At 39.6% G+C, this 13,633-nt stretch overlaps 1 pseudogene; it reads left to right on the top strand.

Moving 5' to 3' along the window:
- Positions 1–7,839: 7,839 nt before the first annotated feature.
- Positions 7,840–10,178, top strand: LOC116641380 (annotated as a pseudogene).
- The last annotated feature ends 3,455 nt before the right edge of the window (positions 10,179–13,633 follow it).

Raw genomic sequence — 13,633 nt, 5'->3', positions numbered from 1 at the left:
GTGAGAATCTGTCACTATCAATCTCCATATACCTCCATCTTTGGATAATGATAGCATGTTTTTTGTAGGCTCGAGCACAGCCACTCCCCAAATCAGAGAAAATCTTGTTTAGTCAACACTATGTTAAAAGTTTCTTCCCCAGGGGTGCTTGGGTGGCTCAGTCAGTTAAGCGTCTGCCTTCAGCTCAGGTCATGATCCCAGGGTTATGGGATCGAGTCCCGCATTGGGATCCCTGCTCAGCGGGGAGTCTGCTTTTCCCTCTCCCTCTGCCTGTCCCTCCCCCTGCTTGTGTCCTCTCTCTCACGTTCTGTCTCAAATAAATAAATAAAATATTTATTAAAAAAGACGTTTCTTCCCCAGTAATAAATGAGGTTTAGAAATAGGTCAGTGGTCCCTCTCCATACTCAGACGTACGTGCAGGAGATAGGAGGAGAAAGCAGAGTAAGGAGCAGCAGAGAGATGTGGAAAGGAAGGATTTCAAACCCTGGTTATTAAAGTAAGCATCAAACAACCACCTCACTATCTGCTCCTCAGACCAGGTCTCTGATTCTCCATGCCTGAAATAGTTGAATCCTGATCCCTCTGGCCAGGTAACAGAGGACATGGACCTCCTACCTAGCTCCTTCTACCCCCTTGTCCAGGCACTATCGTCCCGATCCACACTATGAAATTACACACGAGGAAACAGTTGTCTAGAAACATTAATCCTGTCTGATTTCCACATTGAATATAATCCTGGCCTACATTAATCAAAATTTTTTCTTCCTTCCTGCCTCAGGCAGCCCCTCTGCCTAAGTTATTTGAACTACTAGCTCCTTCCAGAGGGTGCTACCCTATCCATCTTGGTTTATTCCTTTCTTCCTCATAGCCATCCACTCCTAGTCTCCTATCTTTATTCTTCTAAATCTTTAGATCTTTATTCCTTTCTAAACTCATTCCTTGTTTCCTATGCCCAGTTTGTCTCAGACTATGACAATCATTTCTGTTGAAAATAAATAGGTCAATGTCTTTGATGATTAGTTCTCTACCTACCTTACTTAGAACAGTCCATTCACTGTTTTTCCTTCTGCCATACTGAATAACTCATGAGTTGCCTAAACCTGTCGTGTTATTTCATAATCCTTTGCCTCTTCAGAAGACTCCCTCTCTCCCTAGTATGGCATCCCCTAATCTCTTCATACATCTGTTGCAGGATTACAGGGTTCTTGTCTCACGGAGTCGAAGAATGAATCTTGTGTACACAAAAGGTGAAATGAAGTGAAAGTTTATTAGGTGAAGGTGAGAGCAGAAAGGAAAGGAGAAGCTCTCTAGAGTGAGAGGGGTCCCGAGTGGGTTGCCACTAAGGGCTTTTAGTGACAGTCTTTTATTGGGAACTGACTGGGGAGCTTGTGGCCGTGAAATTCTTGTGCCAGCTTGGTTTGAGCATGGACTATTGATAACACCCTTAATGACTTAATTCCTTGAGGTTTAGCCATTTTCTATGATTATACTATAGCCACCAGAGAAAAATATTCCCAACCATTGGAGGCCAGGTGGTCTGCTTCCTTATCTCTTATTCACTTTGGCTTAGGCTTCTGCCTGCCAGGAATAGTTTCAAAGTCCAGCCAGCAATCCCCTGTCTCTCCCTGCCTATGCCTTAACCCTTTCCTTACTCACTTCTAAATAAAACTCAAGTCTCACCTCTTCTAGGACCCCATCTCTGAATATCCAGCCCTGTGGTTCTCAAACTTCGCTGCACATTAGAATCACTTGGAAGCTCTAAAAATAAAACTGGGGCCTGAGACCCACCCTCAGAGATTCTGATTTAATTGGTTGGGGATGTCACCTGGGCATAGGGATTTTTAGCACCTCCCTGGGTGATTCTAATGTGCAGCTGAAGTTGAGAATTCCCACCCCAGATGACATGAATGCCCTCCCACTGCAACTCCATATCACGTTACACATCATTATCAGGACTTCTCCCCTTGTACATTTAGTTGTCTGTGGACCATATTTTATTAGACTTTGCATCCCCAGTGCCTGTCCCAAAAAACAGAAGAATTGGGGCACCTGGGTGGCTCAGTCGTTAAGCGTCTGCCTTTGGCCCAGATCATGATCCCAGAGTCCTGGGATTGAGCCCCGCATCGGGCTCCCTGCTCCGTGGGAAGCTGCTTCTCCCTCTCCAGCTCCCCCTGCTTGTGTTCCCTCTCTCGCTGTTTCTCTTTATGTCAAATAAATAAATAAAATCGTTAACGAAAAAAAAAACAGAAGAATGTTCAATACACAGGTTTTGAGCAAATGAAGGAATAACATTATTTCATGTTTATATATGGATGTTATTACTGTTCAATGAGGTAAGAAAACCTGAAGTATCTTGGGGGGAAAAAATCACATAAATGGAGAATAAAGAAAAGAGTACAGCTGGAAGTGGCTGCATGATGTGCGAGCCATGTTGGGAAAACTTAGAATGATTCCTGAGCTACACCAAAAAAAAAAAAAAAAAAATCAGGAGGTCTTTTAAAAAAATAACAAAGTGAAATAACTGACAATCACACTTTTTCCCCAGTGTCCTAAAAGTGTCAACAGAAATGAATCTCTAGAACTGCTCTTGTACCTGCTGTTTCCTAACTCTGATGATTAGATAACATGTCAGCACTTCTTTTTTTCATTTTTTTCCAACGTGGGGCTTTAACTCACAACCCAAAATCAAGAGTAGCATGCTCTACCCACTGAGCCAGCCGGGCGCCCCAATATGTCAGTACTTATAAACTAACCTACCTATTTGATCCCAAATCATAAAGTTGTTTTTAAGTTGGAGGAATCTAATGCCCTTTACATTACTGAGGCATCTGGATTCTCCTCACTTTATTATCCATACTCTATCTTCTTATTTGAAGGTTAGCATAAGAAGATAAAAGTGGGCGGGGGGGGGGAAACAAGTACAGTAAAATAAGCATGAAAATAAATCCTGGGAAGGCGCCTGGGTGGCTCAGTCGTTAAGCGTCTGCCTTCGGCTCAGGTCATGATCCCAGGGTCCTGGGATCGAGTCCCATATCGGGCTCCCTGCTCAGTAGAGAGCCTGCTTCTCCCTCTCCCATTGCCCCTGCTTGTGTTCCTGCTCTCGCTATCTCTCTCTCTGTCAAATAAATAAATAAAATCTTTAAAAAAAAAAGAAAAGAAAAGAAATCCTGGGAAGCACTAGGAGACTAGATGTAATGCCAAACATAGTTTTATTGGAACATGCTCCAATTATGATATGTCTAATCTTGAGTAAATATTAGTTATAAATTCAATGATCAGATTATTAGGTAATATAAGCCAATTTTGCAAAACAAGTGAACAAAACCTGAATTTTTGTTTCATGCTTAGGTATATGTTATGATAACATTTACTTTTTCTTAAATTTGTAATGATAATTGCAATAAAAATCAAAGTATTTGGAACACATTATTTTCAAATTAAAGGGAAAGAAAACATTTTTAAGAAAAGTTGTCCCTGTCGTTGAAGATACAAGCTCCAAAGCTGATAGTAAGAATTCAACAGAATTCTATCAGTTTTCAGAGGATCTGGAATTGAAACTGTTGAATCCTAAGATGTCTATGATTCCTGACTTAGGTATAGACATGTTACAAAATAGGCTATGCTGGACACAATACTATTTACAGAAGGGAAGTATGCTACCGTTCTGAAGCTAAAGAACAAAGTAGATCATTTTTATCTATTTAGGGGGAAGTTGATTTGTTTTGCCCTTTTCTGTTTTGATATAATCAGCTATTATTTTTGTTACTGCTGCTATTTCTTTGGCCTTTGAAAGTAGTAGATGAGCACGAGTATCTGAGTTTGTATTACTGTAGCTGATGCTCTGGTAGGCAATTTCCACATTCCACTCATAACTCAGGAGAGGGAAATTGTCTTGCTTAGTAATAAATCCTTAGGATGAATGCTTGAAACCACAGACAACAAACGAATATTTACAAGAACTATTCAGGTAGTATAAAGGAAGGAAGCCAGCCATTAAGACAACAGGAAATGCTGGGAGCTAAAGAGAATTGCAAATGTAATGTTCCTTGTAAAGGCATTCAGATTATCATCATCATCATCATGCTGCCCACCATTTGGCCCCTACTTTAAATTCAATATTTTACATAGTGGTTTTCCCTAAAATAAGGAATTTTAACAATAAAATTTGTCAAGAAATCACACACAATAAACTTTTGTTTATAGATACTCCTTAGTCCTAAACCAACTACATCCATTAGCAAAATTGCATGGCTGAAATAACTTGGCACAAAATTACACAAAAGATTTTTCTTCTTGCAACATATTTTCTTAGATTTACCTGTTACCTAATAGAGTTTGCAACTAGGAGGAAAGAATAAAGAAAATGTAAATATAGACATGAATATTTACTTAGTACCTAATATTTCTAGAATCTATACCAGGATTATTTCATATATTTGTTCATTTAATCCTCACAGTAGATTATAACCCAGGCACACTTGATGGAACTGAAAACAAAGATATTAAGGGACTTACTCAAGATCACAGTAATACACAACAGAGTTAGGACTGGAACTCTTATTTTTCTGTCTTAATTCAGTCTCTTTCCACAGTATCATTAAAAAAACAAAACAAAACCTTATCCTTAATAAACCATTATCATGGGGGCGCCTGGGTGGCTCAGTCGTTAAGCGTCTGCCTTTGGCTCAGGTCATGATCTCAGGGTCCTGGATTCGAGCCCCACATCCAGCTCCCTGCTCCGCGGGGAATTTGCTTCTCCCTCTCCCACTCCCCCTGCTTGTGTTCCCTCTCTCGCTGTGTCTCTCTCTGTCAAATAAATAAATAAAATCTTTAAAAATAAATAAATAAATAAAATAAACCATTATCATGATGACATTAATGTTTATTGAAAAAGGTATATAGGTGTATTTTGAGCTTCTTTGTCCAAAATAGTCTTCACTGAGATTGCTTTACTTGGTAATTTCTCTGTGGAAACACTAAACAGTGAATTTTTTACAATGTATCAGTAAAGTCTATCTTTCAACTACATTGACATAAAGCAAACCATCTTTTATTAAAAAAATCTAAAATAATTTTGCTGATGGAAATATCACAATTATGCTCTCTTGTAGAAAATAGCTGAGAGTAACATTTGGCATCACAGAACACTCTGTCATGTGAAATTTGTCTTAAAATGTTATTCTGGACAAGAGGTATTTGTCATTCTCCTGCAAATATCAAACATAGAAATAATTCTCAAATCAATTAAATGCTGCTAACTTAAAAAAATAGTGCAATAAATTGCCAATTTAGAATCAGATCTCAACGTCATCACAATTATGCCTGAAAGCATCTGGACAACACAAATTTCAATGTGGCCAAAAGCCTATTAATATTTTTGTGGTAGGATTGCCTGACCTCAATCATTCAGTTAGATTTGTGTGTAACTACTGAGAGGTGCCTCTAGAATATGAGATCTAGTTCACACTTGAAAATGAATGTTTTTTAAAATATGTTTCATCATTTCTCTCTTTGATTCAGTCTGAGAGGTATTTCGAAGTGGGAATTTATAAGCGTCTAGAGAGAGAATACATATATGTTTATATAATTGTTAAATGCAGGTGTGGAAAATGACCTCCACATATCCTCAAATAGATGATACATGCATGTTAGGAAAACAAGAGAAAAGAGTGAACACTTTAGCGCTTGTTTCCTAGGTTCTCACCACTATTGTCATCAGGGAGAAATGTTTTAAGTATTTAAAATACAGGCATTAAGGCAAACATACACATTTTAAAAACCTAGAATGACACCTTCACCCTACCCTTTACTGAAGGAAGTTGGCTTTTGTACCAATCAAATTTTTAGCACAGAGATATAATAGAAAGAGCAGCATCGAAAAATCAGAGCAGCATGTACTTTCCCCCATAGACACTCCTGTTATTGGTATGATACTTAAAATGAACCTCTTCCCCATGTCCTCTGTTCTCTGGGGTTAACCAGCTTTGTGCAATGACAGCAGCCAATCCTCCTGCTGTCTGAAGTCCAGACAGTAGCTAACCCTGCACCTTTCTCACTTGCTAGAAGTTACAGTGGCGATTACTAGGCATGTGCGAATAAGCCAGTACAAAGAAGACTCACTGCTAATGTGAGCATCAATCCCTGTCTTTGTGCAAGAACTATAAAACCGACTCACACAAAGTAACACATTGGCATCTCCATGATAAATATGTGGGATCCAGGCTCCAGGATGGCCCCCAGTGAACCTCATCCTTAGAATTCTCACCCCTGTGTATTCCCCTGTCACAATGGATAGGACTGGACCATGCTATCAATAGAATGCTGTAGAAACCACAAAGTGCAACTTCTGAGTCCTGGTCACAAAGCCTTCTTTCTCTTGGATCCCTCACTCTGGGAAAGGTGGTCACCGTGCATTGGGGAAACTCAAATAGTCCCATGGAGATGTCTTTAGGGTAAGGAACTAAATAAAGCCTCCTGCCAATTTCCAGCACCAATTTATCAGCCATGTGAGTGGACCATCTAGGGAGAGGATCCTCCAGCCCTAGTCAAGCCTTCAAATGACTGCTGGCATGTGACTGCAACCTCATAAAGAAAAACCCAAGCCAGAACCAACCAGCTAGACTGCTTTAGAATTTCTGCCCCATAGAAAGTGTGTGAGATAATAAATGTTTGTTGTCATTTTAAGCCACCATATTTAGAGCCAATTGTTTGTGCAGCAATAGGTAACTAATAACAAAGTGTTATAGATTCTTAGGTCACAGCCAAAACAGCAGAACTTTAGCCTCTGATTTTTCTCTATTGGCCGCACTGTGGGAATTAACCATCATTTGACAGTGAGTAGACAGAATAGAAAGGTATGTTTATGAAGTCTCTATTAGATATGGTATTGTTGTTGTACAAAATATTTTATCTATTTTTTTAAGCAATAAATCCCTTTGCAATTAGGGACAAGTAGTTTGCATTGTTACTTTGACTCTGAGGAGCTGAGGGCAGGCCACCCCAAGATGGGCCTCTTTGGCATGAAGATTATTCTGAGCTGAAGGCAGTGGAGACCCTACCACTTCAAGAGAAATTTTGCCCCTTCCTTAAATACATAGAAAAATCTAAATTAGGGGTCTTTCCCAGAATGAGAGCTATTAGCCTAAATAAATTTTATTTGAGTGACCCATTTGTATGGCAGGGCAAGCATCTAATTACCAAACATCTGCTTTTCTGCTTATTGTGCTGTGAATTGCATTCCTTTTTTCTGAAGTCTCAGACCCCTACCCCCCCTCTCCTTAGTTCAGGGTGACACATATACTTCATTTTGCCGAACTATCTTTAGAATTTCCATGTCTGCGTTGATTCCCCACATAGGATATTAAATTTGATTTTCTCCTGATAATCTGTCTCATGTCGATTTGATTCTCAGTCCAGCTAGAAGGACCCTTGAAGGGGACAGAAATTCTTGCCCCCTTTCAACTTTTTGTACACCGATGACTAAAATCTATTCCACATGGATTGGGAATGGAGTAGTGCGCAGGAGAAGAAAAATTTCAGTTTAAAGATTTTACTTACCAAATGTTCTGCACTTATAAATAATCTTTTTCGTACAGATAAGCCCTACCTATGCTAGGTTGAAGGCTTTAAAAATAGTTTTTAACATTTTAGTTACCAAGTTTATCTCAGATAAATACATGAATTGGCATAGATAGTCCTGATGTTGAAAAGTAACTTAAATATTTTCAGAACTACTGAAACTGATAGGTTAAGGTAGCAAATGTTTGATCATGCTACCCTTAAGAAACTCTGGCTAACTTGATTTATGAGCCTGTTTTGCAGAAGTGGTACTGACCACCGATGAGACTAGCTAAAACTGGAGTAAACCAGGAGGAATTTTTGCAGTTGTGCAGAAGGGATAAGGGTGAAGGAAAGTAGCCTCTATGAGGACATACCCTGAGATCCTCCTGTCCATTCCTCAAGTTGGCAGGCCATTCATTTTTTATACATAGGAGGGATGTACAAGCGCGTCACTAGGTGGCGCCTGCGAGAAGCAGTGATACCTTCCCTTCCCCTTACCTCACCTTTTTCCAACCACCAATCACCTACATCCACCCTCAAGACACCCCCCACCCCGTAAATTCCTATAAATTCTCAGCTTTCCCTTTCCTTGGGGTTGCGGATTTGAAAAATTTTTTTCCCATCTCTGTGCTTGGTGCCCTGCATTAAAACCCTTTTTCTCTGCCACAAAAACTGGTGACAGCGTTCAGGCTTTGCTGCACATCGGACAACAGGATGCTTGGTCAGTAACACTATCATGGGTGGGTCACTTCTGAGCATCCAGGAGCCCCAGCTTGCATAAATCTGTGTAAACCCTTAGTTCACTAGTTTATTTTTTCAATAAAATAATTAAGAATGTAACTTAGAGGGACACCTGGGTGGCTGAGTAAGTTAAGCAGCTGGCTCTTGATTTCGGCTTGGGTCATGGTCTCAGAGTCCTGTTATCCAGCCCGGGGTGCCCTCCCTGCTCAGCAGAGGTCTGCTTGAGGATTGTCTCTCCCTCGCCTGCTTGCCCATGTGCGCGCTCTCTCTCTCTCAAATGAATAAATAAGTCTTAAAAAAAAAAAAAAAAAAAGAGGGGCACCTGGGGGGCCCAGTTGGTTAAGTGTGGGACTCTTCGTTTTGGTCTCAGGTCATGATCTCAGGGTCCTGGGATCCAGGCCTGCACTGAGCTTCCCGCCGAGCTTGGAGTCTGCTTGAAATTCTCTCTCCCTCTCCCTCTGCCCCTTCTGCTCTTGCTCTCTCTCTCTCTCTCGAATAAATAAATAAATCTTTTTAAAAAATGTAATTTAGAACTTCTACAGCATATTTTTGCAAAAGTCTGAAATAGTTTTCTTTTTCCTGCCTCTCCCCTAAATGTCCCTTAAGCTACTGTCTGATTTCTCTCCTGCTATCCTCCTTTTTCTCACTCCTCAACCTACTGTAGTATGGTTTGTACCAATCATGCTATAGATACTATTCTAAGAAGTCACCAAAATCTTCTAACTCCCAGGTCCAACAGTCTCTCTTTGTATGCCCTTCTGTAAGCAGAAAGAGTTAGGGGTCCCCAGAAAAAGAAAGATGAGACGTATCTTTCTTGACAAAAGTCATTTTAGGCTCCCAGACATCTTGTGATCTATGCTATTTTCCCAAAGCACATTTCTTGCAGAACTTCCTGGGATTTGTTGAAATTGCAGAAGAACTGACCTCGGTAGATAATGATTTTAAGGAAACAAACAAAAACAACAACAGCAAAAATGTAAGAACAAACAGCCACTGTCAGGTCAGGAGATAGCCTAATCCTATCAGTGACAATAAATCAGGGGTAAAACTCCCATTGCTGGTTCAAAAGTAAAGATTGGACTAACATTCTTGAGTTATCTTTGCCAGCTCTAAACACCTTTGGGCACTCACATACTGGACCAACTAAGCCAAAGAATTAAAGATGCTGGCTCTTGCCAGCCCTGGTGACTTTGACCTGGACTCGGTCACTTTAAGGCGACTTTTGCCCCTCTTCCCCCGTGTGTTTCATGGGGAGCAGGAGGCGCCTGGCTGTCCTGTGAAGATGCCTCAGCACCCCTGTCCTGTCTGCCCCGCCGGCGGGCATTTTCAGCCTTCACTCAGGAGGACAGTTGGTGTGAGCGTGAAGTGGACGACGAGGACGGACGCGACCAAGTGTCCCCCAGCCTATGGGCGGAGTTCTCAGCCAGGGTGTCATCAGAGCCTAGGAAGGGCTTGTTACCCCAGTGGGACAGGGATGGGTCTCCGGTTCTGCTCGATCAGCACAACGGCATTTTCTGGGCAGTTGCAGGTGGCCAAGTCCAGGAGGTGGCCTGTCCATGGCCTCTCAATTCCCTGTTGGCTGCTGTTCGCCATCCTCCTCGCCTTCCTCCTCGCCATCGCCTACCTGATCATAAAAGAGTTAACATGCTGAGAATTGGAAGAATAAAGACAACATAGATACTGGGCTACTAGGATTCTGGACTCTACTTGCAATATCTCTATCTGCAGGATTCTCTTGCTGTCGATTTTCTTGGAAAGTGACTTATTTTGACTCTTTTGAGCCAGGAATATTTCCTCCTACTTCTCTTTCACCTGTCAGATTCAAGAAACTGACCAGACATTCTTTCCACATAGGCTATATAGCATGGCAATTTTGAATGACATTTTAGTTGCTCTTAACTAGAGCATGGTGCCTCATGTAAACCCACACCGAAGCAAAAATTTTGGCAAAACTTAGTCATGATTGCTCTGTAATAAGAGGGAAGAACATCATTTGCCTATTCAGAAGACCAAGAAACCTGCTATTCATTGTGTGGTTCAGATATGTGTCATATCATTGTCATTATGGAGGACTTCCTGTTTATTTTTGTTTTGTTTTGTTTCAGAGGATCTTTTTAAGCATCATTCTAGAGCTTAAGCATGGAAAATATCTGAATATTAAGTTTCAAATAATTCCCTAAAACTGTAAGATATTTACCTCATCTTTTTACTTTTGTGTGTGTTGTCCTCATAAGTTATAGAAAGCATTTTAATGGAAATGAAACACAAAAATTTGAATACAGGGCAATGCCTACCTTTCCATGTGTAATACTACACTTCTGCTAAGAAATATTAGTAGTACTATTCAACTGCAATAGAAATACTTATTTATTCATGATATTAGGAAAACAAACAATGCATATTACTTTGACATTTTATAGAAGCTACTTTTAATCAGAATAGTTGGTGCATCATATATTTTTATTTTATTTTATTTTTTTAAGTAGGATCCATGCCCAGCATGGAGCCCAATGTGGGGCCTGAACCCACAACCCTGAGATCAAGACCTGAGCTGAGATCAAGAGTCAGACTGCTTAACTGACTGAGCCACCCAGTCACCCCAATGTGCATTTATATTTTTTAATGGGGTATAACTCTTTATGTGGTTTCTTTTTACATATTTTCCTACTATATATTGAATTTGTATGTTTTTAAAATGGCTACATCTAGACAATGTAAATGTTATTTTTTAGCTTGTGCAAACTTAATGCCTACCAATTTAAGTAAGTATGTTGTCTTTTACAAAAAGCAAAAAAAAAAAAAACCCAAAAACCCAAAAACCCAAAGACAAAAACAAAAAAACATACACTGACTTGAGTTTAAAATTAAGTAAACCTATTTTAGTAAAAGAAGATTAAAAAGAAAAGTAGATTATTTAAGCAGTTAAAATACGAATTTGAATTGTTCATTCAGAATTTGAATTGTTCATTATTTGTGTTTCCAAAGTTGCAAATATTTGTCTTGGTGTATATATGGTTACTCCAACAGAACTGATGTTATTTTGTTTTTAATAAATATAGATCTGAAATTTTTATATTTAGAAATGCTTGAACTACTCTGTTTTTAATCTCAAAAATTTAGTTACCAAAATAGAAAAGATATTTTGATATAGTGTATATATGTATACTTTTTTAATATATAGTTTCATAATTTTCCTATTTAAACATTCTTCTATAATTGTGATGTTAGTTTTCTTTTTCATAGTAACTAAGCTTAATTGTTCCCACTTCCTTTCCTGTATACCTGTTTAGAAAGTCGCTTCAATTTTAAGAAGATGGACCATTTAAAATGCTGTTTTCTCTGGCCATGGAAAAACTTATATTAAGAAAGCATTGTGTAGCTAAACTCCTAATTCAGGTTAAATGGGAAATGAGTATGTACAGCCTCATTACTGTTACCTGCTAAGTGTTGTTACTGAGTAAATGATTTAATGATATTTCTAAAAAAAAAAAAAAAAAGACTTTTGCCCCAGTGCCATGCTGAATTCCCCACTCTGCAAACTCCTTCATGAATATCATGCACCATTAGCTTTAAACTTCCCCAGTTTTATTGTTCAAGGAGACACTGCTTTAGGAAATATCCCTGGTGTTCTCCTTTACTTATTGCAGGTAAAACCTTTCCTTTTCCTCTTCTTTGGCTTGCCTATGTCTTTTGGCTTGCCATCCACCAAGTGGTGAACCCAGTTTCAGGTAACACTTGATTTAACTCTCTGAAGTACATTGTGATGTTGTTGGGTGCTCCTCTACTAAATTTCATGACATCAGTCTTTCTTTATTCACTATTTCTCTTGGATGACTTTCCATCTCTTTTGCTGACACCTTGTGCTAACCTCTCAAATACCTGTTTTCTTAAGATGTCAATTCTCAGCCTTCTTCTTTTTTTTATATTACAACTTCTCCCAGGGCAACACGATTTTCTTCCTGATTTTGATTAAGACCAATATCAATACGATTTTCAAACCTCTATCGTCAGCCCAAATTTTTAAGCCTCAGAACTGTTTCCTCTAGGCCACTAAAATCCCCACCCAAATGCCTTGCAAACAAAATCTAGTTCAGTATGATCATGACTTTCCCACCAACCTGCTCCTCTTCCACATGTCCTCTTCAGTTGGTAGTACCACTCTCCATTCCGTCTCATTCTGTCATCTCCCCTCCCACACCGAGTTGAGCAGTTAGTCTCAAGGTCCAGTTCACTCTATTTTCAAACTGTCTCTTAAGCTTCCCTCATTTCCCTGTCATTTCTTGTCCCACCATCTTCCCTATATTATTGAAATCTTCTCGGGGTGCCTGGGTGGCTCAGTCATTAAGCGTCTGCCTTCTGCTCAGGTCATGATCCCAGGGTCCTGGGATTGAGCCCTGCATCAAGCCCCGCATCGGGCTCCCTGCTCAGTGGGAAGCCTGCTTCTCCCTCTCCCACTCCCCCTGCTTGTGTTCCCTCTCTCACTGTGTCTCTCTCTGTCAAATAAATAAATAAAATCTTTTAAAAAAAAAGAAATCTTCTCTGATCTATCCTACTTTCAGAGTTACCTAAGAAAAATATAAATTGTTCCTGTTACTCTCCTTTTAAAAATCTCTACTAATTGTTGGGACACCTGGGTGGCTTATCCAGTTGAGCATCTGACTCTTAATTTCAGCTCAGGTCAAGATCTCATAGTCTTGAGACCCAGCCCTGCCTTACACTCCATGCTCAGCAGAGAGTCTGCCTAAGGTTCTCTCCTTCTTCCTCTGCCCCTCCCTCTGCTCTCTCTTTCTCTCTCTCTCTCTCAAATAAATAAATAAATAAATAATCTTTTAAAAAAAATCTCTAATGATTGTCAATAGCCTATAAGATATAATTCAAAAATCTTCACTTACAAAACTCATTGCCACTTACTCACAGCTTAGCTTTTCAGGGCCATCCCCCAACGCTCCCCAAAACATTCCTGAAAATCACTCATGTCAAACTATTTCCTCTTTTCCAAACACACCTTGCATTCCACACCTTTTACGTTTGTTTACTTTTTTCTCTGTTCCAAACCTTCTGTGCCACATATCTCTCCCTGGAAAGATCACTTTTTTTTTTAATATTTAAGATAAACATTGTCTCTTTTCTGGAGTCTTCACACATGCTTTCCCTAGTAATTACTTGTTCACTCATCTGTCTTCCCTCAGCACATTAAGTTTACAGTAGTAGAGTATTAAAATATAACGTATTACATTGTGTTGTAGTTCATTGGGTGTGTTTTTACTTCGTAGGGAAAGGAATCTTGTCCTAGTCATCTTTTATTCCCAGCACTGCAGCATGCTAAATCAGG

The sequence above is a fragment of the Phoca vitulina genome, unplaced genomic scaffold (genome assembly GCF_004348235.1).
Source record: "Phoca vitulina isolate PV1807 unplaced genomic scaffold, GSC_HSeal_1.0 scaffold1, whole genome shotgun sequence".
NCBI classification, from domain to species: domain Eukaryota; kingdom Metazoa; phylum Chordata; class Mammalia; order Carnivora; family Phocidae; genus Phoca; species Phoca vitulina.
The sequence above is the reverse complement of the archived record's forward strand: the minus strand, read 5'-3'. Positions and strand labels throughout refer to the sequence as shown.